This window comes from Aethalodelphis obliquidens, unplaced genomic scaffold (genome assembly GCF_003676395.1).
Source record: "Aethalodelphis obliquidens isolate GAN/ISIS:26980383/991018 unplaced genomic scaffold, ASM367639v1 scaffold1, whole genome shotgun sequence".
Lineage (NCBI taxonomy): Eukaryota > Metazoa > Chordata > Mammalia > Artiodactyla > Delphinidae > Aethalodelphis > Aethalodelphis obliquidens.
Window position 1 is genome coordinate 13,378,070 of NW_020837945.1, and position 26,256 is coordinate 13,404,325.

Here is a 26,256-nt window from a genome sequence, read left to right on the forward strand (position 1 = left end):
TAAATAAATAAATAAATAAATAAATAAATAAATAAATAAATAAATAATTGGGGGGGAAAGAAAAGTACAGAGCAGTCAAAGGACTTGGTCGCCTCACAATTACTATTGTCATTATGTTGTTCTTATTACTATTACTCTTATATCAGGGTCATAATATAAGCTAAGTTGGCGAGATCGGTGGCCAGATCCTGCTGAGAAGTTTGGCTCTTCTCCTGGAAAATAACCGAATGGTTTTTAGCAGTGAAGTGAAATAACATCAGGTTTGCAATTTTGTTGGACATACACAAAAAAACTGAGCGTTTTCTAAATTACAAAAGAAGTTTTTGTGATGTATTCAAAACCTAAGCTGAGATAAAAGGAGGAAAAATGTAAAGAATTCAGAACTTAATTTTTACTATTTATAATCTTAAAGAATTAAAAAAATTTAATAGACTATTTTTTTTTGTGTGTGTGTGTGTGTTTGCGTGTGTGCAAGCACATGTGTGTGCGCCTGAGTGTGTGTGATGATGCTTATTTATTTATTTATTTATTTTGCGGTACGCGGGCCTCTCACTGCTGTGGTCTCTCCCATCGCGGAGCACAGGCTCTGGACGCGCAGACCCAGCGGCCACGGCCCACGGGCCCAGCCACTCCACGGCACGCGGGATCCTCCCGGACCGGGGCACGAACCCGTGCCCCCCGCATCGGCAGGCGGACTCCCAACCACTGCGCCACCAGGGAAGCCCTAATAGACTATTTTTTTACAGCGGTTTTAGGTTTATAGAAATATTGAACAGAGGGTACAGAGATTTCCCCTGTACCCCTTGCCTCCACACATGCATACCCTCCCCCTTCATCTACATTCACAACCAGAGTGGTACCTATGTTACAATTGGTGAACCTACACTGATATATCATTATCTAGTTTATGTTAGGGTTCACTCTTGGTCTTGTACATTTTACGGGTTTGGACAAATTTATAATGACTTGTATTTACCATTGTAATTATCATACAGAATAGTTTCACTGCCCTAAAAATCCTCTGATTATCCTGCCTCCCTCCCCCAAGCTCCTGGCAACCAGTGATTCCTTCACTATCTCCATAGTTTTGCCTTTTGCAGAATGTTGTATAGTTGGCACCATATGGTATATAACCTTCTCAGATTGGCTTCTTTGATTTAGTGATAGCATTTAAGGTTCCTCCGTGTCTTTTCGTGGCTGGATAGCTCATTTCTTTTCTTTTTGTTTCTATTTTATTTTATTATTTTTTTTGGCTGTGTTGGGTCTTAGTTGCTGCGCACGGGCTTTCTCTAGTTGCAGCGGGCAGGGGCTACTACTCCTCAGTGTGGTGCGCGGGCTTCTCATCGTGGTGGCTTCTCTTGTTGCGGAGCACGGGCTTTAGGCACGTGGGCTCAGTCGTTGTGGCATGCGGGCTCTAGAGCGCAGGCTCAGTAGTTGTGGCGCATGGGCTTAGTTGGTACACAGCATGTGGGTCTTCCCGAACCAGGAATCGAACCCATGTCCCCTGCATTGGCAGGTGTATTCTTAACCACTGCACCACCAGGAAAGTCCAGCTCATTTCTTTATAGAATAATATTCCATTGTCTGGATGTAGCACAGTTTGTCCATTGCCCTACTGAAGGACATCTTGGTTGTTTCTAAGTTTTGGCAGTTATGAATAAAACTGCTATTGATATCTGAGTGCAGGTTTTTGTGTGGATGTAAGTTTTTAACTCCTTTGGGTAAATACCAAGGAATGCGGTTAATGGATTGTATGGTAAGAGTATGTTTAATTTTGTAAGGAACCACCAAATTGTCTCCCAAAGTGGCTGTACCATTTTGCGTTCCCACCAGCAATGAATGAGAGTTGCTGTTGCTGCACATCCTTGTCAGCATTTGGTGCTGTCAGGGTTCTGGATTTTGGCCATTCAAGTAGGTGTGTAGTGGTATCTCACTGTTGTTCTGGTTTGCATTTCTCTGATCACATCTGATGTGGAGCATCTCTTCATACCCTGATTTTCCATCCATATATCTTCTTTGGTGAGGTGTCTTTGGCCCATTTTTTTTTTTTTTTTTTTTTTGCGGTATGCGGGCCTCTCACTGTTGTGGCCTCTCCTGTTGCGGAGCACAGGCTCCGGACGCGCAGGCTCAGTGGCCATGGCTCACGGGCCCAGCCGCTCCACGGCATATGGGATCTTCCCGGACCGGGGCACGAACCCGTGTCCCCTGCATCGGCAGGCAGACTCTCAACCACCGTGCCGCCAGGCAAGCCCTGGCCCATTTTTTAATTGGGTTGTTTGTGTTCTTGTCGTTGAGTTTTAAGAGTTGTTTGTATATTTTAGATAACAGTCGTTTATCAGAAGTGTCTTTTGCAAATGTTTTCTTCCAGTTTGTGACTTGCCTTCTCATTCTCTTGTGATTGTCTTTTGCAGAGGAGAAGTTTTTAATTTTAATGAAATCCAGGTTATCAGTTATTTCTTTCATGGATCATGCTTCTGGTGTTGTATCTAAAAAATCATTGCCAGAGCCAAGGTCATCTAGGTTTTCGTCTATGGTATCTTTTATGGTTTCATGTTTTAGTTTTATAGTTTTACATTTTACATTTAGGTCGTGATCCATTTTGAGTTGATTTTTGTAAAGGACATAAGGTCTATTTCTAGATTCTTCTTTTTACATGTGGATGTCCAGTTGTTCCAGCACCATTTGTTGAAAAGACTGTATTTTCTCTGTGGTATTTCCTTTTCTCCTTTGTCAAAGATCAGTTCACTCTATTTATTCAGATCTGTTTCTCGGCTCTCTGTTTTGTTCCATTGATCTATTTGTGTATTCTTTTGCCAATACCACACTGTCTTGATTACCATAACTTTGTTGAAAGTCTTGAAGTTGGGTAGTGTCAATCCTCCAACTTTGTTCTTCTTATTCAATATTACTTTGGCTATTTTGGGTCTTTAGCTTCTCCACATAGTCTTAAATAATTTTAATTCTAAAAAAAAATAGAGGGACTTCCCTGGTGGCTCAGTGGTTAAGAATTGCATACCAATACAGGGGACACGGGTTTGAGCCCTGGTCCGGGAAGATCCCACATGCCGCAGAGCAACTAAGCCTGTGTGCTGCAACTACTGAGCCTGAGCTTTAGAGCCTGCGAGCCACAACTACTGAGCCCACGCGCCGCAACTACTGAAGCCCATGTGCTCTAGGGCCCACGTGCTGCAACTGAGCCCGCATGCTGCAACTACTGAAGCCCGCACACCTAGAGCCCATGCTCCGCAACAAGAGAAGCCACCCCAATGAGAAGCCCGCGCACTGCAACGAAGAGTAGCACCTGCTCGCTGCAACTAGAGAAAGCCCGCACGCAACAACAGACCCAATGCAGCCAAAAATAAATAAATAAATAAAATTTATTAAAAAATAGAGAAAACTTATAGAAAGTGAAAAAATTACAAAATACCAGAAGAAAGAAACAAAAGCTAATTTCTAGTTCAACCTAGATTGAACTGTTTACCTTTCAGTTGTACTTTGATGGAGTCTTTTTTCTCTTTGTCCTGTGTTTCTTATTTATAGTATGTGTAATAAATAAATTTAATTTCTATCTTGACATTTCTCCTCATTTAATGGGAAAAATGGTTGTGTTGCAAATGTCCTTAAATACTCTGTAAATATCTGTTTTAACAAGTGTTTAACATTCTGTGGAGTGCTATACTGAAGTTTACTTGAATCTCATTTGCATGCATTGCTTATGTATCCGTTAGGGTTTGGTGAGTATATTAGTCAGGGTTCTCCAGAGAAACAGAGCAAACCAATAGAGTCTACCCCTCTCTCTCTCTGTCTCTGAGATGTTGAGATTTATTACAGGAATTGGTTCATGCAATTATGATTGCTGAGAAGTCTCATGATCTGCCTGCTCTTTGCAAGCTGGAGACCCAAGAAAGCCAGTTGTGTAATTGAATCCGAATCTGAAGGCCTGAGAACTAGGGCAGCTGATGGTGTAAGTCCTGGTCCCAGTATGAAGGCCTGAGAACCAGGAGTGCCAATGTCTGAGGGCAGGAGAAGATGAATGTCCTAGGCCAGAGAGAGCAAACTCACCCTTCCTCCACCATTTTGTTCTACTCAGGCCCCCAGTGAATTGGATGATATCCACCCACATTAGTGAGGGTGATCAGTTTTCACTCAGTCTACTGATACAAATACAAATCTCATCCAGAAACACCCTTGCAGACACACCCAGAAATAATGTTTTACTAACTGTCTAGGCATCCCTTAGCCTAGTCATGTAGGTACATAAAGTTAACCATCATAGTGAGGGGTGTGGAAATGGGATTTCTCATGGGAAGTTGACCCCTTGCACTTGTGGGAGCTGCAAGAGGTCTGTGGAAGGCTGCTGTCTCTGCATTTGGCTGGACATGTCAGGAAGAACAGCCGCAGGTGGAGCGGGGAGAGCCAGGACACATGGAAGCCCAAGTCTCTCACGACCTCCCACCTTGATGATGACTCAGGGTGACTTGCAGAAGACGCCCTGCCCCTGCCCTTGGAGCTGCACATGTGTCTGGCTCAGGAGCTGTCCCCACTGCCGCACCGTAAGGAGCTCACCACCGTGACCCCATCTGCTTCTCCACCTGTGCTTTCAGATCCTGGGTGAACTCCCCTCATGGCCTATCCTAAACCAGTACTGCCCAGGAGAGGGGATTCTGGGAAATGTAGTTCCTGTTTAGCTACAATGACAGTACAAAACGCTCCGGTGTTCATGTCTAATTTGTATTCTATTGTGACTAAATACTGCAGAGGATGTCTTTATTTCCATCTGGCGCTTCTTCTAAATTTTGGATCATTTCTTGAGGATAGATCCTCAGAAGAGGAATTTATTAGGTCAAAGAATCTAAACATTGTAAAGAGTCTTACGTGTTGCCAATTTACACAAAAACATTGTACCAGTGGCGCCACCAGGAGAGAGCATGAAAAATCTTCTCTTACTGCATAGTGGCTAATACTGAGCAGTGTATTCTTTCTGCTGTAACATCTTGAGGTTTTTATTTGAGTTGTTTATTCATGTCCTTTAGGTGAAGGTTTTTTTTGTTTGTTTGTTTGTTTAATTAAATCAACTTGGGAACAAGTAAAGACAGGTGGAAGTTACATGCTTGGAATCTTGAGAGAATCACTTAGTAGATCTTGTGAGTAATAGGTAAACCATCCTGTCTTATTCTGGGGAGGTAGTAATTGTCACAGCAATAAAATCAGAGGGCTAATTAGTTGACATGGATATAGGAACGGGTATTAGCAAGTGCACTGAAAGTTAGAAGCTCATTTGGTGTAAAGTTGTAAAGTTCTCTGTGGTCACATCTCAGTTTCTGTAGAGTATTTTGGGATAGTTTTTGATTGCAAGGAGCGAATTATTTGCTTTCTCTTTTTAAAAAGTTTTTTTCCCCTCCCTAATACTTCTAATTTTAATTGGTGACCTCTAACCCTAAAAACATAATCTGTCATTTTCATCTCTCTTGGCTCTTGTCTGTAACTCTTGTCTTTTCCTCTGTAACATCTGTCCTGTTGATTGCAGGCTCCAGCCCTTACTTACAAACCTCTTCTTACTATGCAGATGACTTTCCTTCCTTGTTAATTTCTACAAGGAACTGGCATGAAAACCAAAACTTCATGAAGACCACGGTTAAAAAACCGTGTTGTCGGGCTTCCCTGGTGGCGCAGTGGTTGAGAGTCCACCTGCCGATGCAGGGGACGCGGGTTTGTGCCCCGGTCCGGGAGGATCCCACATGCCGCGGAGCGGCTGCTCCCGTGAGCCATGGCCACTGAGCCTGCGCGTCCGGAGCCTGTGCTCCGCAACGGGAGAGGCCACAACAGTGAGAGGCCCGCGTACCGCAAAAAAACACAAACAAACCGTGTTGTCTATGACTCTATGTAGAGCAGAATGTTTGGGCTTTGTCTGTGTTGTGGCTTTTGCCAGTATGTCTTGTCAAGGGACTTGCACAAGTTTGTGAATCAGATATTAGACCAAATTCCACCAACTTCTGAGTTTTAAGTTGTATTTAATATTCCCTTTAAAGAATGGACCACAGTTGGTTCCCCCAACTCCCGGCCCCCCAGAATCAAGCAGTCAACCCCTGACCCAGTTTTAATATAAATCAAACTTACATTTTCATACACCATAAAGTTTGAATATGTCTGTTTTCTAACTCAAGCTAAAAGTAGCTGAAATGTATTGGCTTGTGATGGTGTGCTTAGTTCCACTCAAGATGGAATGATTCCACGGAGCCCCCAGCCCACGAAGATAGCTTCTCATCTGGGGAGAGGAATGTGGTGTGGAGTTTCATCTCTACCCTGGCCACTCAAAGTGGCAAAGAGTGGTTCCTGGGACCAGCGTCGCACCTGCATCATTTGGGAGCCTGTTAGAAATACAGGTTCTCAGGCCTCACCCAGGCAAACCAGAGCCTGCATTTTCACGAGATCCCCGGTTGATTCTATGCTCAGTTCAGTCTGAGAAGCTCTGTCCTGGAGAAAGCTGTCTGACCTGCTCAGACCTCATCACTGGCTACCCTTTGCAGCCACCCCTTACCTTCTGGCAGGACTTTGTTCTGGGAACACTCAGACCTGTGGAGTGGCCTCTATTTTATTGATCTGTGTACTGATCAGTGCTGCTGAGATTTGCTAAAATTCTTGAAATTCCCTGGAAGCAGTCCCTTGGAGAAACGGACTCTTATTTCTCTATCAGTGAAGTCTGACCGAGCAGAACGTGCTTCGCCTTTTTATGTGAGCATTCTGCTGGGTCTGGGAGGGCCACGCTGCAGAGTGTGGTTAGGATAAGAGTGAGGACACTTGAGGTTGGACCTCTCTCTCTTTTTTAAAAAAATTATTGTAAATTGTGATAAAATACACGTAACATGAAATTCATCATTTTAACCATTTCGAAGTGTACAGGTCGGTAGTGAGTATGTTCACATTGCTGTGTAATCAATTTGTAGAACTCTTTCTATCTTGCAAAACTGAAACTGTACCCATGAAACCACAGTTCCCTATTCTTTCCTCCCCCAGCCCCTGGCAACCACCCTTCTACTTTCTATTTCTAATGGATTCAATTATCCTAGGTCCCTCATATAAGTGGAATCATACAGTATTTGTTCTTTTGTGTCTGGCTTCTTTTGCTTAGCATAATGTCTCAAGTTTCATTCATGTTGTAGCACGTGGCAGGGATTCCTTCCTTTCTAAGGCTGAATAATACCCTCTTGAATATATATATCACGTTTTGGTTGACCAGTCACCTGTCCACGGATACTTGGGTTGCTTCCATCTTTTGACTGTTGTAAATGATGCTACTGTGATGGAGTTTGGCCCTTAAGCTACTACAAACTGGATGTAAGACCTTAGACAAATCACTGAACTTCTGCATCTCAGTTTCCAGTACTTTAAAAATAAGAAATTCAGATGCTTTCAAGCATTCTCTGAAGTTCTAGTTATAGGATACTAAATAAAATAAAATCTGCATCTATTCAAAAATTATATGTCTTCTAAAGATTTCCCTGGTTTCTCCTGATGATACCATTTACCCTTCTTGAGCTGACTTAATCTTGGAGTATCCTCAACTGCAGAACTTGTATAACTTTTTTTTGAACAGCTTTACTGAGATATAATTCATATACCATGTGATTCACCATGTAAAGTGGACAAGCCAGTGATTTTTAGCATATTCGCAGGGCTGTGCAATGATCACCACAGTCAATTTCAGAAGAGACCTTATACCCATCCAAAGTCACTGCCAGTTTCCCTCCAGACCTCCCCCTCCCTCCACCCTACACAATCACTAATCTACTTTCTGTCTCTAGGGACTTGCCTATTGTGGATGTTTCATATAAACGGGATCATAAATTTGTGGCCTTTTGTGACTGGCTTCTTTAACTCAGCATAATGTTTGCAAGGTTTCTGTCTAACTTTCCAAGATGTCAACTGATCTCACATGTGAGGGGTTCGTTTATCACCATTTGATTGCTCCTAAGGCCAAGAGCCAGATGTAGGACTGGGGCCAAGAGATAGAGCAGTAAATACCAGACACATCCCCTTGGCTCTAAAGAGCTCTCTGTCTTGTGGGGAAGATGGACATTAAGTGAATTTCTACCTAGATATTAATCACAAAGTGCTGATTTCTGTAATGGAGAAACTTTGGGTGCTTAGAAAGTGTATAATGGGCAGAGGTGAGGGGAGCTCTGACTTGCCACATCTTCAGTATGCTTGCTGTCCACAAATCTCACACTGGGACATCCCTCCAATCAGTGTCTATTAAGTGACTCTGTTGGCGATGATGATGTGGTAAAAAGTGAGACCCTGTTCGTGTCCTTGAGGAGCTCACCCTGTCATAGGGCAGACAGCCCATGCTGATGGGTGTCCCAGAGTCTGGACCGTGGGTACTGGAACATGGGTGGATCTCCCTGAAGCATTCAAGGGAATCTTTAGGGGGAGCAGTGATGATGCCTGATTGGGATTTTGACAGATGAATAAAATGTCCTAGGAAGCCACCGTGTGTGCGGAGGGAAGGGAACTTCTGAACAGAGGTCACGAGCAAAAGTGTAAAGATACTCAGTGTGTTCTTCAGGGATGGGGCATCAAGAAGCCTGTTGTGGCCACAGCCTGGGGACCAGCTACAGGATGGAGGCAGGGAGGGTTGTGAAGTATCTTAAAGCAAAGGGTGGAAGCTTTATCCTACAGATCTCAGATTTGCATCCTTTAATTCTGGTACCCTCAGCGTTCCCCTCCTAATGATGACTCAGCATGAGTGGGAGTGGAGGTGGCATATCCCCTAGAGGCTTTCTGGAGGACACCACACTCTTCCAGAGGGAGCTGGTTCCTTCGAAGTGTCAGTGCTGAAGGCGTCAGAACTTTTTAAAGCAGTAAATGATCAGGCACTTCTTTTAGATTCACTGGGACATGGAAACATAAGAAGTTGGGAGACAGGCAGGAAGGAGTTGAATGGTGCAGCAGCTGCAGGGTATCAAGTTTTTCTCGGCCTAAACTTACAGGTGGAAATGGATGCTATGAGCTGCCATTTATGGCTAGTACCTGTCATGCCTGGTAAATAGATGTGAGATCTTGGACCAGACCATCATAGCTTTAGGGCCTACTTCATCAAACATCACTTACCTTGATATCTAGGATCCTACAAGATGATCAAAAATGTTGTGGCATGCAAGATCCAGCCATTACCATTTCCAGGCAATCTAACCATCATGGTGTATGTGTTTCAACCGAAATAAAGTTGATTTACCATATTATATTAGTTTCAGGTATATATAGTGTTACGTTTTGATGTATTATTACCCAGGACCATTTGTAGATTCGTTCCTTTACTCATCCAACACTACATTTATTATATGCCGCTAGCTCTAGTTTGTGTGCATTCAAAGATAGATGCATCCCCACCCTGGGGTACCCTACACGGTAATCAGGGAAGTAGCCTGTGGTTGCAGACGTAGAGTTCATATTGTCAGCAGGCCTCCCCAGCGTGCAGTTGCATTGGCATTGGTAATTAACGTTGTCATCCTTGCTTTTACCTGGGCCTGTGGAACTCTTATTCACCTGTAGCATCTTTTAGAATTTCTGTGGGTTCCCCAAGGATGGCATCAAATGGACCTGAGGCGGATCACCGTTGCTCACAGCCACCAGGAGTATCTGCCTTGTCCTTCTCTTGCTGTGCCTCCGTCCGTCAGCCCCCCTGCTGTAAGAGCTGCTTGAAGGACTGTCTCGCTCAAATCTTTATGATGAGAATAGATAAGTCCTTGCCAAGGGGCATGTTGCATGCAGAGATGCTGGATAACAGCTCTCTGACATCTGAGATTTTGTCACCTAGGAACTAAAGTGTCGGATCCCCGAGACTGGCCAAGCCTCATGACACAGCTCCTTCAAGGTCTACCCTAGGGACTTCCTGGTGGTCCAGTGGTTAGACTTCACCTTCCAATGCAGGGTGTGTGTGCTCGATCCCTGGTCATGGAGCTAAGATCTCACATGCCTCATGGCCAAAAAACCAAAACATAAGAAAACCAGAAGCAATATTGTGACAAATTCAATAAAGACTTTAAAAATGGTCCATATCTAAAAAATAAATCTTTAAAAAAAAAGAAAGTCTACCCTAAATAATCCTCCCATACCGCATGATGTCCACCCCATGGTAGAGTACTAGGTACCCAGTACTAGGTTACTCTAGTACTCTAGTACTAGGTACTCTGCTTATTATTGTGTGTATGGGAATCTGAAATTATCTTGTTTATTGAGTAGTAATGATCTTTTATTGCACTCTTACAAGTATCAACTCAGTGAATCCTGGCAACTGTGGTGGGTAGAGCTTGTCCCGGGATTTGAGGCCAGGCAGTCTGGCTCCAGAGTCCAGCTCCTAGCCACTACGTGTGTGTTTATTATGTCTTTACCTACAAGAATATCAATTCTGTGGAGCTCATCTTTCTGGGTACCAAGAACATTCGTTCTTCGTAAGCTCTCGAGAGATGGTGAATGAATGAGTGAGTGGTCAGTTCATGGTCAGGGAGACTTCTTGGAGGCAGTCAAGCCTGTGGTGATGAGTGCAGGAGTAGCCAGGCAAAGGTGGGTGCAAAGGAGGTGCAGGACATTCCTGGCAGCAGTCATGGATGTGAGCTCAGGCATGAAGGGGTCATATGCTCTGGGGTTGCTGGAGAGGGACCTGAGAGACCAGGCTGGAGAGGTACATAGATGGGCATCTCCAAAGAGGATGTTTCTGTTCTATGTACATGTTGAATCCCCAGCAGAGTCTTTCTAAGTGTGAGCAGGAATCCAGCTTTGTCAGAACATGAGGGTACTTGTTAAAAACATACTATCGATTGCATCAGGGTCTGGGATGGGAGGGCTCAGGAGTCTGCATTCTAATGCTCTTGCCGGGTAATGCTTATGCACACAGATGCTTAGGAACCTCTGGTCTGAGAAACAAGATAACTGCTAATAAACTCTTAACGTTATTTACGTCTTTCAGATTTTCTTCCTAACTGTCTCCCACTCCCTATACCCGTCTGAGATGGAGCTATAAAGTAATGTGTGTCTTTAGCACACTTTCCTTCTGGTAATCCTGTCTTAGTTAGCTCGAGCAGTTTTAACAATAGCATCATAGACTTAAACGACACACATTTATTTCTCATGGTTCTGAAGACTGGGAAGTCCAAGATCAAGGCACGGGTGAGAGTCATCTTCCTGGCTTGTAGAGGAACATCTTCTGTTGTATCCTCTGACAGCAGAGAGAGAGATTCTCCCATGTCTCTTCTTAGAAGGGCACTAATTCCATTCATGAGAACTCCACCCTTATGACCTAATCACCTCCCCAAAAGGCCCACCTCCAGATAACATCACATTGGGGATTAGGGCTTCAACATATGAATTCTGGGGGGACACAAACATTCAGGCCATAGCAATCCTTCTTTGTGTGTTTATCTTCTCTTGTCTTTGGGACTTCTGCTTGTACGCTGTATTAGTGCACTAGGGCTGTCCTAACAAGTCACCACCAGCTTGGTGACTTACAGCAGAATTTCATTCTCTCATATTTCTGGAGTCCAGAAGTCCAAAGTCTAGGTGTTGGCAGAGTCATGCTTCTTCTGAAGGCTGTAGGAACGAATCCTTCCTTGCCTCTTCTTGGCTTCTGGTGGCTTCCGGCAGTCTCTAGCATTCCTTGACTTGTAGCTGCACCAATCAATTTCTGCCTCTGTCTTCACATGACCTTATTCTCTGTGTGTCTCCTCTTCTTTTAATGCCACCAGTCGTTGGCTTTAGGGCTCATTCTAATCCACTGTGACCTCATCCTAACTTCATTACATCTGCAAAGACCCTACCCTGTTTCCAAATAAGATCCCTTTATGGAGTTACGTGGACAGAACCAGGTGGAGGTGAATTTTCAGGGACACCATTTAACTAACTACATAGAAATTTGAGTTCTGAAGGCAATGCTACGTTGTTGAGAAAAGATTTGAGAAGAATAGATTTGGCTAAAACCACCATCACCCAAGCAGTAACAACAACAAACAAATCAGGCGGTCACTTCAATTCTAAATTGGTGCAACATTTTGGACAATCTTGCATTCTTTGCTGAGCACCTATGTTGAATTCATTTATCTTCAGAGGCTTCAAGTTGACTTGCATACAGGATGCTGGAAAATTCTTTCACAAATATCCCTTAATAAGCCTTCTTGAAATAGTTGTTTTTCACACTCAATTCCTTGAGATTTTTGGAGCGTCCAGAGGGGTGTTGGGAAAGTGGGAGGCTCTGACCCCTAGGTCTGTCCACAGGCAGAGTGGCTGATCTCACTCGCCTGGACCATGCTTTTGGCCCCAAGGAGTTTTCTTCCTTTCAAAGCCTGTTTTCTGTACTATGATGTATTATTATGTGACAAAGTCAAGTGTATGCTTCTAATCCAGTCTAATTCATGTACCACTTTTTTCAGGGAGCTCAAACTTTCCTGATAGATATTTTTCCTAAAGTCACCCTTTTAAAAATTGCATAGTAGTTCTTCATAGGGATGTAGCAGACTTTAACTTGTTTCTTCTGGTTCAACATTTAGTTTTCCACTTCTTGATTTTCTTAGTTGTGGGGCTTATGTATAAATCTTTGCTTTTTTTTTTGCGGTACGCGGGCCTCTCACTGCCGTGGCCTCTCCCGTTGCAGAGCACAGGCTCCGACGCGCAGACCCAGCGGCCATGGCTCACGGGCCCAGCCGCTCCGCGGCATGCAGGATCCTCCTGGACCGGGGCACGAACCCGTATCCCCTGCACTGGCAGGCGGACTCTCAACCACTGCGCCACCAGGGAAGCCCTGCATCTTTTATTATATCTCTAGATTAAAAATTCGAGATACAGATTTACTGGATCCAAGGGTGTGAACTTTAAATGCGTCTAATGTATTTTACTGCTGAATTCGTGTCCAGAAGGAGTATTTTAAGTGCTGTCATATCAGTGTCTAAATGTGCTCATCTTAGCAGTTCGCTTGCAAGTACTGATGAGGTTTATCTGTTCACGAAGGGTCAAGTTCTTGGGGAAGGTGGCATTTTGCTTGAGGTGGGTCTTCTTTACTTTAAATACATGTTTAAAATGGCCCATCTGTATACAAAATGTGTCACCACCCTGTTTTTATCACTTTGTTGTTTAATGATGATGCATCTCTTGCTTACTGGTACCGGTGAATCTTTTTGTTATTTTACATTGCTTCCAAGAAATAAATTTCTCATGCATTCACGGACATATGCAATAATGATCCCGAGAGTAACTCCCCATGCCTGAGTGCCATCCAGGTAAGGGGTGCATTCATGAATGATCTCACTGAATTCTCATCGTAGAGAGGAGGAAGGGGAGGCCAGAGGTGTTTAGTGACTCGCCCAAGGCCTTGGACGTGGCCAGCGCTGAGCTCGTTGCAGGGTGGGAGTTACTGGCTGGGAAGCTGTGGGGTATCAGCCGTGCCTGGGGGAGACCGAGGGAGGGGCGCAGAGAGCGCTTTGCTTGCACCTTCGGCTGTGACTCAGTGGAGGGACGGCAGGCCTGGGACACAGCTGGGCTTTAAAGCCACCGGAGTGTGTAACACTGACCCCCCCCCTTTCTTTTGTTTGGCGGCAGGAAAAGAAGGGCCGGTTCTGAGAGGCCTCGCCACACACCTCGCTCTGAAGGGCTGCTCTTTGAGACCGATTACTGTGCGGAGTCCTGAGCCGTCGGTGTTGGCCGGCTGCCTTTCTTCCCTGGCGGTGTGCCTGTTCTCCATGTTAACAGGGGAGCTCCCACGAGAAGGTCGGTCTTGGTTTCCTTTTCATTTGGGGTGACCTCTCTAACTCCCCATGTTTAAAGCTGGACTGAGTTCATTGATCGTCTTTCTGCTGAGAGCTGCCGTGTAGAGGGCCTGAAGGGCTGCAGAAATCTCTCTTTCATCCAGAGTCACGAGCTCTCCCTTGTTAGGGCTGCCGCGGTGCTTCTGTCCAGAGCTGCTGGGGTAGGTGAGGGGGACACCCCTGGACGTTCTTAAATCCATGTTGGTAGCAGGTGCATCGACCCTAACTCAAGACAGCAGCTGTGTGGTGCGTGCGTGCATTCAGTGGGGCCTTTTCCAGAATCGGCCCCTCTGCTCTTGTCTTGCCCTTCCACCATCTGTCCCCAGACAGTAGCCGGGGGGCACCTTTTAGGTCAGACACACTGCTCAAAACCTTCCTGTGCTTTTCAAACACGCTCCCCACCTGTCAGCGTCACAACCAAAGTGTTTACAGTGGTTTCAGTGTCCGGCAGGAGCTCCCCCCTCCCCCCTCTACTTTCTCCCCTTGCTTCCTCCACTCTGGCTGTGGCTCAGATATACCAGGCAGACCCCTGCCTCAAAGCCCCCGTCCTGCCTGTTCTCTCTGCCTGGAGCCCTTTTCCCCTGGGAACCACGTGGGGTGCCCGCCACACCTTCAGGTGTGGGTTCCATCGTGTCTCCTTTTCAGTGAGACTGTCATGCCAGGTCAGCATGTTGAAAACCACCGTGAATGTATCCTCTGCATCCCTGACTGTGTAGTTAGAATGTGGCTGACAGTGTTTGCAGTGTCTGTGGTGCCCATGGGGACCGTAGGTGTGACCGATCTGCGAAGGTTCTGGAATGGATACTCCCGTTCTCTGCCTTCTTGATGGCAAGAGAATATCTTGCCTATTACGGCAGAATCCCTATTAGAGACCTTGTCATATTTCATGTTACTTCGATTCACTTCAGAGTCCACGACCAGGTGACCCAAAATAGTCTCCCAAGTTCTGATGGTGTCGGAAGATCCCTGTAGTTCCAGCCGTGAGACCCTCTCAGGCTAAGTCTGCTTGTAGAATTTAACTGCCTAATTAGTGAGGGATGGTGGTGAGATGCGTATTCAATAAATCCCTGCGTTTATCTTGGCTTAATGGAAAATATCTAGGCCTCGCAGAACAACAGAAGGTTAGTACTCCTTGGTTCAGATAGAATGAGAGCATCTCTTTATGAATCCCAGGGGCAGGCGGATAGCTATGAAAGTCCTCACTGCTCTAAGCAGCTGTTTTCAGTGGGTCTGATCAGGTTGCAAGGTGAAGCAAAGGGTACGTTTAGACCCTTCGCTCTTTCCCAGTGTTTTAGTTGCGTTTACTCATTTCCTAGTTTGGTTTGTATCTGTTGATTGTTTACTGTGTGTGAAGCAGCAGAGTTGGTGCTGGGGCTCCTGGGGGTTGATGACTATCAAGGAGTTTCTAATTTGTGGAGAAGATAGACGTGATGATCAGTAATTGTAACATAAGCCTGAATCTGTGTCAGAGTGTAAGCACGGTGGGGCAGAGGCCCTGAGCAGGGACTAAAGATCACTTTGTGGGATGCACAGCCCTTGAGGTGGATCCTGCAGGGTGAGTAGAAGGTGAGCAAGTGTTGGGGGGTGAGGGTGTGGGGAAGGCGTGCAGGGCTGGGGGAGGGGCAGCAGGGCTCAATGGGGGAGGAAGAGAACTCATTCTGTGGTGCTGGTGGGTGGGGTTTGTGAGGGCCTGTGTGGAAGGGAAAAGAGAAAGTTCAGTGGGAGTTGTGTTGTGGAGGCCTTTTTAAAGGTAGCACTAAGGAGTTTGAATTGTACCAGCAGAAAATAAAAACCCACGGAGAGTCATTCAGGAGGGGAGAATGACACCTACCATCCGTCTTTCAGAGAAATCCCTCGGGTACCATCGGGAAGGCTGGTTGGCTGGTGGAGGTGTGGATGGAGGCCTCTTAGGAGCTAGGTGAGAGATGAGCTTTACCTGGGTGGTGGCTGAGAGCCAGACACGGAAGAGATGGGTGGAAGAGACGATGTGAAGAAAGCATCCTATTGGGTCATGGCCAGAAACAGAGGCCAGTATTCTTTCCAAATCACCCAGGAGCTTAAAAGACCCCAAATTCCCTTCCTTAGGCAGTAAAATGCAGTCACAGGGCCCTTGAAAGGAAAGCAATATCAAGAAAATGGAGGAGATGCTGAGAATGTTAAACCCAGAAGAGGCAGCGGCAGTCCCATCATCGCACCATATGATGGAGGAGAGAAAAGTCTTGGTACCAAGAAAAGCAACCCAGGAGCAGGCAAGGTGGTACATTTTAGTTGCATTGGTTTCTAGCATCAGTAATTGATCAACCCACGTCCCTGATTCCTGGATTAGAAAACGGAGGGAGAGAAGGGGCACATGCTTCCAGTTTCTACACATGGGTGTGTGGACTTTGAGAGGATATCTTCAGTGGCTATGCTTACAGAAGGTAATTTGTTCACTAACTCAACGGGTTTGCTTAATGGCGACTTAGCTTTCATCTCTGGGAGGAACATGTGCTTCAGTGACTGCCACGAATATTATTACTGATGTTGTTAATAAGATAATCAGTACTGGAATATTACTATAAATTCTTGCTAACTTTGCTAAAAATTCCCAGCCTTGTGTTAAGCACATTATAAAGCTATCTTAGATGGAACGGGATTCTCTTTCTTTGGGGGCCGAAGGGTAAGAAGACCTTGTAAAACTGAGGCTCTCCCATGTGTTTTGTATCAAGTGCTAATGTCATGTGAGTTTTAGTGTTACAGGTGGAGGGAGTCGCTCATTGCTGGAAGAATCACAGAGAACATTCCCCATCTGTCAGGGGCTACTCCTTTTCTCGTGGCTTCCTGCCTTCGTGGACCCGTCTGACCAGCTGAGCGTGTAGGGCTTTCTCCGGGCCACTTGCAGGAGGGGTCCTCAGAGAAGTTGACTCTTTCAAGTCAGGGCTTGCTTTCTCCTCTCGTGGGCGGTGCACGTCCGTCTGCATATTCCGGGACTCTCTTAGTTTGCTTGATAGATTTGTTTGGACGTGACCTTTCCCAGTTCCTCTTCCCTGGGTTTTTGCCTGCTGAGGAAATGAGCCTCAGATTCCATCCATCTGCACCGGTGGCAACAGAAGAGAGAATTTCTCTTTTCTGTGGTCCAGGTCCAACGGCGCAGACACCTGTCGTTCAGAGGCCCATACTGTTCTGGTTGGTATCCCTTCCTGCTGCAGAGACTTTTTATATCCTAGTTCTGGAAGTCATCAAGTCGGACAAGAGACAAGGAGGAGGCGGGGGAGGGTCCTCGGCTGACCTGGGATGATTTTACTGATTGTGCTCCAGACACATAGGAAGAGCTGTTTCCCCCACCTCCGTCCATCCATAATTGGTCCTGTTAGGAAATGTTTCCTGTTTGTGGTTGATTCATTCTGAGAGCTTCTCGTGTCTTTTGGGATTCTTCACTGTTAGATTTGAGAAGAAAGAGGACAACTTCTCTTTTAAGTCTGATGCAAACCATCTGAGCCAGACGTGTACATATGCGGTAGATTTATGTGTTTCTTATGGACATTCAACTGCTCCCCTGGCTGTTAAGGAAATCCATATGAGGAAGGGAGCCTGTACGTTGGTATCCTCAGATTGTGTGTCCTAATGTTACAAAGCAAATGAATCCTGACCATTTTTGAGGCTTGTCAGAGTTTTTTCTCTGCGGCTCTGGAATTTTCTCTCTTGTGCTTTCAGAGTGGCCAGATCTATGGGCTCCCGGGAGCTTTGCTCTGGAGAGATTGCTGATGTGGGATGAAGTACAGGGGTGAGGAACCAAATCATAACTCTTCCTTTAGGCCTTTGCCATCTGCCCAATGTCTTGTTTGCAGTCCCCATGAACTTGGAAGAATGCTCCCTGAGCACCACTCCCATCCATCCACCAGGGTCATTGTGCGGATTTCCAGATGTTGAACTTGGGCAGGTGACGTAACCCCAGCTGGTGTTGCAGAGGGACCAGCCAAGTCACGCTCATGACTTTGGGATTCAGTGTCCGTCTCATTTAGAGGCAGGAACCCTGTGGAGGGAGATGATGCCTGGTTTGCCTGTTTGCATGTTCGTTGCCTGCACCTTCCCTGACACTGAGGTCTGGACCTGGTGTCAAGTATAAGCACACGTGATGAGGGGACTAGCCAGCTCTAGACAGTACATTTCATCTGCTTATTTTGAAGAAGCAGGATAATACTCCATTTTATAATATCCCTTTCTCAGGGGCACAAAGACAGGGACTTGATACAAGGGAGAATAATGTAGTCTACAATGAGAAGTGCAGATGAGTGACACAAATTAGTGTGTGAGGGGAGATCTTCCCATCTAGACACAGGAGTATCTGAGGAAGGAATATTATTATATTGATTATCATCTTCTTTCTTGAAAACAGCAGATGAAATATACTTTCTAATATATTTATTAGAAATAAATATATTTATATATAAAGATATATATAATTTCTGCCCAATTCTGCACTCCATACATACCTACATTTGATACCCAGGAGCTGGCAAACCATAGGCTGCAGGCCAAATCTGACTTGTCACCTGTTTTTGTAAATAAAATTTATTGGAACATGGCCACGCCCATTTGTTTATTTCAGCGGCTGCTTTTGCACTTTATATGGCAGAGTTGAACGGGCCCCAAAGTTTGAAAGATTTCCTCCCTGGTTTCTTATAGAAACTTTGCTAGTGTTTGTTCTTTATCCACCCTTATCTAGACAGAGAAATTTAGGATGTCCCCCTTTATTTAAAATCTCTAGTTTTTAATATTTGCTGCTTTTTATTATTTTAAATTTAACCCACAGCTGCTCCTGTTCCTCTTCTCTTAGCTCTTGGATTATTTCAGGAGTTTCATTTTCAGTGGGATGCTGTTTCCCTCTTGAGGATATTTGGAATTATGTGCTGGGGGGAAGCTTTTAAAATCGGGAGCCAGCACTGATATTGCAGGGGCAGGGAGAGGTTCGAAATAGTCCCCAGACTGAAGGACAGCTCCATCTAAGTGTCCAGAGCACAGTCATTTTGTGAGCTACTTACCTGGATTTGGTTTTTGTCCCTGGTTTAAAGTTTTTCAGGGGATCTTTGTAACATCTCCCAGTGATGAGATGACCTTAATGTTTTACACTCCTGCTGCTTTCACACTTTTGTGTAAGTTACCATCAGACACAGGAGACCATCGAGTAACTTATCTGCCTGCCAATGACAGGGGGAACTCACTACGACTGCTGTCTCTCTCTCCGTTTCTCTTTTTCTCTCTGTCTGTCTTACATACACACATTCACGGCTGCAACCTCAGTGCTGTCTTCTGTCCACCCTAAAGACTCTGCGTCAGTCAATTTCCAGGATAGGATGTTCCTCTCATTTCTTTGACTTGTGTAGTGCTGGAGAAAACTTGGATCTCCTATTTCTCTCGTAGGAATCATCAGCCTTTGTAAATCCTGCTTAAAAAAAAAAATCTTCTTAGCTCTTCACACCCCCACTAGTTGGCGCTCTTTGCTTCTGGGACCAGGCTTATAGCTTTCAGCCAAAGGAAGCTAGCTGGGCTCCCCGACTGACGAGGAAGGCCTGGTGGGGGATAGATGTTTCCTATGGCCCAGAGACAGCAGCAAGGTTCCCAGAGAGATGGAGAGAGGGGCAGGGGTGTGATTGCAGGAAGGAGGGGGTTAGCAGTGTCCCAAGGGCATTGGGGCTCAGGGTGGGGTGTGATGGTGGCCCATGGGTGGAGGACCAATGTGCTCGGATCTGAGTAGCACGAAGTCAGTGCAGAGTGACAGTGGACCATGGAACCTCTGTCATTCTAGAGAGATGTGGAACCGGAGCTGGAGTAGAGGTTGCCTGTGAGAGGCAACCCGATTTTGAGACTTCCAGAGAGACCTAAGAAAGGAGAAAGTCTGAGTTTCTGCCATTTGCAAGGAGGGTGACGGACATGGACGGAGGAGCTATGTGTTTGAGACATCCGTAGGGCCACCACCCTGGTGAAGCCTGGGAGATGTTTGAGTAACACACACGATGGGGTTTCCATGGCCTGAGGCAGTGGTGCTCGAACTCTAGCGTGCATCAGAATCACCCGAAGCCTTGTTAAACACAAGCTCGCCCCGCCCCTAGGGTTTCTGATTCAGTAGGTTTCCAGTGGGGCCGCAAAAATTTGCATTTCTAACAAGTTCCCCGGAGCTGCTGCTGCTGCTGTGGTTGGGGGACCACACCTGGAGAACCACTGGCCTAAGTGTAGAAGAGATAGACAGTGAAATCCGTTAGTGTCCGCAAAATGGAACTAAACTATGATTATAAGATGGAAAATAAAGCTGACTGTATCTTAAGAGCAGTCGGTAACTTGGTCCCCATCGGGTTGATCACTGTGTCAGAATTTCTAGGTTCTAGGAAGGGTTAAGCTAGTTTAGCCAAAATGCGATTGAGCAAAGAACATGCTAGCAGAGACTTTCATTAAAATCTAATTCCTCTGCATTTGGGGAATTTATTCACTATAAACAGGAAGAGCGTTTCAAAACTGAGTTTTGGCTCTTTGTAATTTTTTTTTTTTTTTTTTTTTGCTCTTTGTAATTTTGAATCCTTTTAGCTGACTCAGTAAAGAGAGTCCCTCATTTGAACTTTTCTTTATAAAAGAAGATAATTCAAGGGCCTCGGTGGTTCCTTTCCTTCACTGTCTGGGTTTGTCTTCTCAATATCAGGATGACCATTTGATGTCAGTGGGCCTGAATTTTCAATTGACACACTCTCATTTCTTCTTTTTATATTTTTGATTATAACAGATACTTATATAAGATTTGTACACAAATGTAAAGATAACTAAAATATAAACAAAAATGCTAAACAGACACATAATAAACAGTGTAGCTGTATGCTTCAAAAATATCCTGAATGTGCTAGATTGATCTGGAATAAACTCTAGGTCTTTTTTTTTTTTTTTTCTTTTTCTGAGCTGAAGATTATTTATTGGGAATTCAGAAAAATTGCATCCTTCACATGACCCCCAGTTACATTTCCTTTGTACTTCAGTTAGGTTCACCGTGCTGCAGGTTTTCTGTATAATCTTGGAAATGTACCTGATACACATTTTGGCTAAGTACCAAATGTTAAAATCAGTTTTCAATAGAAGCAAATACTGCAGCTGAATATCACCATAAAAATATGAAATCTGGGGACTTCCCTGGTGGTCCAGTGGTAAAGAATCCGTCTTCCAATGCAGGGGACGTGGGTTCGATCCCAGGTCGGGGAACCGAGATCCCACATGCCACCAGGCAGCTAAGCCTGTGCGCCGCAACTACAGAGCCCACGCACCTTGGAGCCCGTGTGCCACAACTAGAGAGAGAGAACCCCTGTGCCACAACTAGAGAGAAGCCCATGTGCCGCAACGAAGAGCCCACGTGCCGCAACTAACACTGGGCACGACCAAAAATTAAAATAAATAACTAAACAAAATGTTAAAAGAAGAAAAGCCTTTGCTTTAAAAAAATATGAAATCTAAGCCTCAAGATTACATAAAAGGTTTATCAAAAAATTTTAAATTACAGTTACTAAAAATTAATTATTTTGTTAAAGTTTGGCATACTATAAGATAGTAATTATTTAGTGCTCTCATCTGCTCAGTTAGCACTACTAAAATGATCCTCACTTTCAGTGGAAACTCTAGGTCTTTAAAAGAACTGATGTCTCTGCCCTAAGTTAGGATTTACTTTCTATAAGGGGAAGATACATCAAAACTGCCCCGAGCCTTTTCAAATGCAAAAGTGCAGCTTTCAGATCTCTTAATTCCTTCTCTGTTCACATTAGGTGGATCTGTCACTCATCGAGTCCTTACGAGAATTAATTTGAGTCAAGTGACTCACCTTTGAGAATTAATTTGAGTCAAGTGACTCACCTGAAAAGGACGGTATTGAAAACCTTGACCTTGGACTTGGAGCCTGCTTCCTGGTGGCTCGAGCCATTGACTTTCAGTTTTACCCCGGGTATCTGTTTGGTCCTGCCTCAGCACCAGTGGTAGCAACAGGGCTTGGGGCTGAGTAACACTCTGGGTCCTTCCGAGCTGTATTTATTTACACATTGTTGGGATTTTGGCCAAGGCTTTTGGTCTTCTGCGTGTGTGGGTCTCACCATCTGTGAACCCCATTGATGGTGTGTAAATTAATAAAGAGCTCTGTGAGTCCACTTTTGGGGTGCCAAGAAGAACCATAATAAATAATATGAAACAGCTCCAGGGATTTTAGCATATTTACAATTTTGGCTTCACACACTTAGGGATTTGGAGTCATTTTCTTTTACAAAATTGGCTTGAAAATCATGCATCGGGCTTCTTTTGTGTGATTGGCAGCATTTCGGAAACCACGAAGATCCTTGCTTCTCAGAATTGCTTCGTGCGAACCCTGTCTGTATGGGTCAAAACTCTGCTCCATATAAGGCCTTCCTTTACTGGGAATCCCTCTCTCCATCCCAGGGATGTTGGTGGTGGGTGACCATGAACGTATCCTCTGTGGAAGAGGGCCAAGGAGGAAAAAGAATGGCGTGGCCAGTAGTTTCAGTGTTATTAGGGTGGCTGGTATGTTTTAATAGAATTATCTGCAGGACTTGAAAAACCTGTCTGATGGCCCAGGCTTCGTGAGAGACCGTGCACTATTTGGGGGAATTTGTTGATTTTAAGGTGAAAGGTGGACAAGGGAGGGGCAGGGCGGTACGTACCACTGTGACTTTCACAAGTCTGCCCTGTTGAAGTTTATCCAAACCTTTAGGTTTCTCAATCTTAGGCCTTCACCATCTGTGACTCACAGGTGCTGTGAGTGCAACACTCAGGCTAGAAGCTAAGAAAGGTGTTTCTTTGGGGTTGGGGACACCTGCATGGTCTCATCCTTCTATGTCCCCATACTTGGTAATATACGATTCTTCCAGAATAAAAGCTGCACTTTCTTTTATCTTAGATTCATAAAGTTTGGGACCTAGGCACTCAATAAAAAGTTATTGGAACAACTACAACAATAACAACAACAATCAGAATAGTAGACAACCCTGTAAGGGTGCTTGCTCTATGGCAGGCACTGTTCTGAACCCTTGACACGTATTCACTTAGTGAAATACTCACGAGAATCTTGTGTGGCAGGATCCTAATCCTATCATTATCTCCGTTTTCCAGATGGAAACTGGCACAGAAAATTTAAGTAACCTGCCCAAAGTTACTTGGGTAGTAAATGGTGGTATATGCACCCGGGGAGATACTACCGGGATTTGATTCCTCCATCATGCAATTCTTTGTTCTTAATCATTGTGCTGCAGACCCAGTACTAAAGTTCTCACAAACCTAATAGATTATAGAGATGCCTGGATTTTGTCTTGGAAACTGCTCAAGAATGCCAATATCAGAGGCTATAAAATTTTCTTGAAAGATTGTATAAGTCTTAAGCCAGGGAGCTCAATTTGTGTTACCTGACACTTTGAGCTGCGCTAGGGGTGGAGAATGAACTACATAAATAACTGCTAAGGTGCTGATCTCCAAGGGGGCTTGCATGTCTGGGTACCTTTGAGAAGAGTTTAGGATAACAGTTTCTTAGACTGCTTCTTGTGTTTTGAATTCCACTGGAGCCAGTTCTTTAGACTTTTAGAGCCAAACTGGTTGAAGTTCATTCAGGTTAAGTCTTGGGAGGAGGTGAGTTTTGTGGGTGAGAGATTCTGCTGGTTTTGCTTTTCTTAATCATCTTTAATTGTCCCTCTGATGTGTGTGTGTGTGTGTGTGTGAGAGAGAGAGAGAGAGAGACAGAGACAGAGAGAGAGAGAGACAGAGAGAGAGGGTGTTGGGGACAGTGGGCTAGGGACGGGGTATTAGTTAGTGGTACAGCAAAGCCGGGAGTTCAGTAGGGAACTGGTCCATGGTGAGATTAGGCTGAGGAAGTTAACTTTCTTGGACTCCTTGCAGAGAGTGTAAACTCAGTGGAAATGCCCCCTTGCTGGCTGCCACTCCCAGGACTGGGATGATGTGTTCTTAGCATTGCACCTGCAAGTTTTGAGGCTTACTATCAAAGTATTAGAATCTAGGAGGAAAGGGAACTGCTTATATGGGCAAAGTCCTGCAAAACTAGCTATAAATGTGATAAAGGGCTTTTCTTTTTAACCTATGTAGTTGTAGACTCACAAGAAGTTGAAAACTAATACAGAGTGGTTCTATGTACCCATCACCCAGTGGTGACATCTTGCTTAACTATAGTGCGTTATCAAAACCAGGAAATTGGTATTGGCACAATACAATTAACAAAACTACAGATCATACTGGGATCTCACCTGTTTTTACGTGTACTTGTTTTTTGTTGTTATCGTTGTCGGGAGTTAGTGTATATAATTTGATCAGTGTTTCTTTTCTTTTTTTTTCATTTTGATATGTTTTATTTAACCTAATACAACCAAAGTATCAATATTATTATTTCAACATGTAAGCAATATAGAAATTATTAATGAGGTATTTTACCGTCTTTTTTTTTTGTACTGAATCTTTGATGATTTTATTTATCATTTTATTTATTATTTTCTAACATCTTTATTGGAGTATAATTGCTTTACAATGGTGTGTTAGTTTCTGTTTTATAACAAAGTGAATCAGCTATACACATACATATGTCCCCATATCTCTTCCCTCTTGCATCTCCCTCCCTCATGATCAGTGTTGCTTGATACGCAGGAGAACCTCTGACTAAGGCTGTAATAACTATTTTGCAGATACATGATTTTTACTTTAACGCTGTTTGTCTGAATGTTTTTAACTCAGCAAACAGTTGAATGGAATGTGAATTCCAGCAGCCGATTTATGGAATAAACACCAAGCCATTTGGTCATTTATATTTATGGTCTTGAACTCTTTGGGGGATATTATCTTCATTTTTGTTGCCTTACAGAGGGAGGATATTTTCTAGAGATAAAGGATAATTCAAGGTCGTTGTGTCATATTAAGAACTCTTGGAGGGAATGATAAACAGATGTTGTTATCCCTGGAAGAGGAGGGGGTAGACTTTGATTAATCAGATAAAAGGTATGGACTGATGGGATGCAAAGATCATGGATGCAATTTCATGATAACTGTTAGAGTGGATTTATTTTCCAAATGACAGCCCTGGATGAGCTTGGGCTAACTGTCGGCTGTCTGGCTGAATGTGATTAATTGCTTCTGCCTCCGTGATCCCATCACGCTTGTTGAGACTTCCAATTAGCCTCTGTCACTATCTGCTCTGGATCTGAGCTGTTTGTCCGGGACGGGGGCTGGGGGGGGGGCTGTCTTCTCAGCTAGGCTAGGAATTCTTTGAGGGCAGGGACTGTCTAATACATGTTTTGACGTTTCTCTTCCTCCCAGGATCAAGCAGAGCACAAGGGATCTCTATTCTTCTGCCTCTAGCCATTTCCAGACTGTTCCTTATTCTAGCCTCACTTCTTTACATATTTAACCAGGCATCTGTTTGCACGTTATGTATATTTGAAACCCATAAGGCTTAATCTTTGATAGATTATTGTGTAACTTGGGACCATCATGAGTCAGGCTGGCTTTGATTCTGTTGGAACAGCACTAATGGCTTGAGAGCCTGGTTGATTTTCTTCTTCAAAAAAGCACTGGAAAGTTCTCGTTTATTTTTTTCGCTATAGTATAAAGACTTTTGAAAAAGTATATTCATCTTGTATACTTAACTGTTAACACCTGGGAAAATTATTTAAAATTCTTCTGACTCACGGCTGCCTCTTGGGGTTGGTCTTTTCAGGGAGTTTGCAGTGGTCTGTGATTGCGACGTTTTCAAGGCTGTGGTGCCTTGTCTTCCTTGAGACCTAAGGAGAGTAAGGTTTTCAGTCACCTTCTCTAATAGGGTAGTAACAGGGAGGTGAAATACTGTGTCTTGGGGATCCTTTGGTTATAATGAAATGGAAAGAAGTTCTCAGATAAACTCATATAAACATGGTGTTACTGAAGAGATATGAGAATATGCCCTGGGTAGTCAAGGAAGGTAGTAGAAAAATCAGAAAGGGATGCCCGTCTCACATTTTTCAGAGACCCATGTAGTCGGTAATTTTTGCTTTTCTCTCTGAGGCTCTGCTGTTCTCTTGCCTCTACTAGCAGACTGGCTTCCTTGCTTGATCTGTTTTCTCAGGTTTACTGCTCCAAATGGCTTTGAATTGGTACAATGTTGCTCTAGTCCAGTACTACACAGGCTTTCCTTTAACATCTCTGTCTCCCAGTGTCTCAATTCCAAATTTTTAAGTGAGAGTCTGTTTGGCCCATAAGGAGTCATGTATCCATCTCTGGTCTACCCAGCTGTTGCTGGGATGCAGGGGTCATATGTGCTTTGGGTGGTCCCAGACAGGTCCAGGCAGGCTCTCAAGAAGGCGGAGTTGGTGGGAGACAATGATTGGCATGGCCGCCATATCCCAATCAAGGAACAATTCACCATTGTTCCTGTTTGGCTCTCGGTTACATTAAGAAAGTAGGGCCCATTCCTTTTTGGCCTTGT

At 44.4% G+C, this 26,256-nt stretch overlaps 1 protein-coding gene across 2 annotated transcripts in view; it reads left to right on the plus strand.

The window, feature by feature from the left end:
* TIAM1 (TIAM Rac1 associated GEF 1) overlaps nucleotides 1–26,256 on the plus strand; it is a 407,413-nt gene that overhangs the window by 118,275 nt on the left and 262,882 nt on the right. For both annotated transcript variants that reach the window (XM_027101391.1, XM_027101428.1), the window contains exon 3: nucleotides 13,585–13,752. The gene's annotated coding sequence lies outside the window, so the exon portion shown is untranslated. The remainder of the gene's footprint in view (nucleotides 1–13,584; nucleotides 13,753–26,256) is intronic.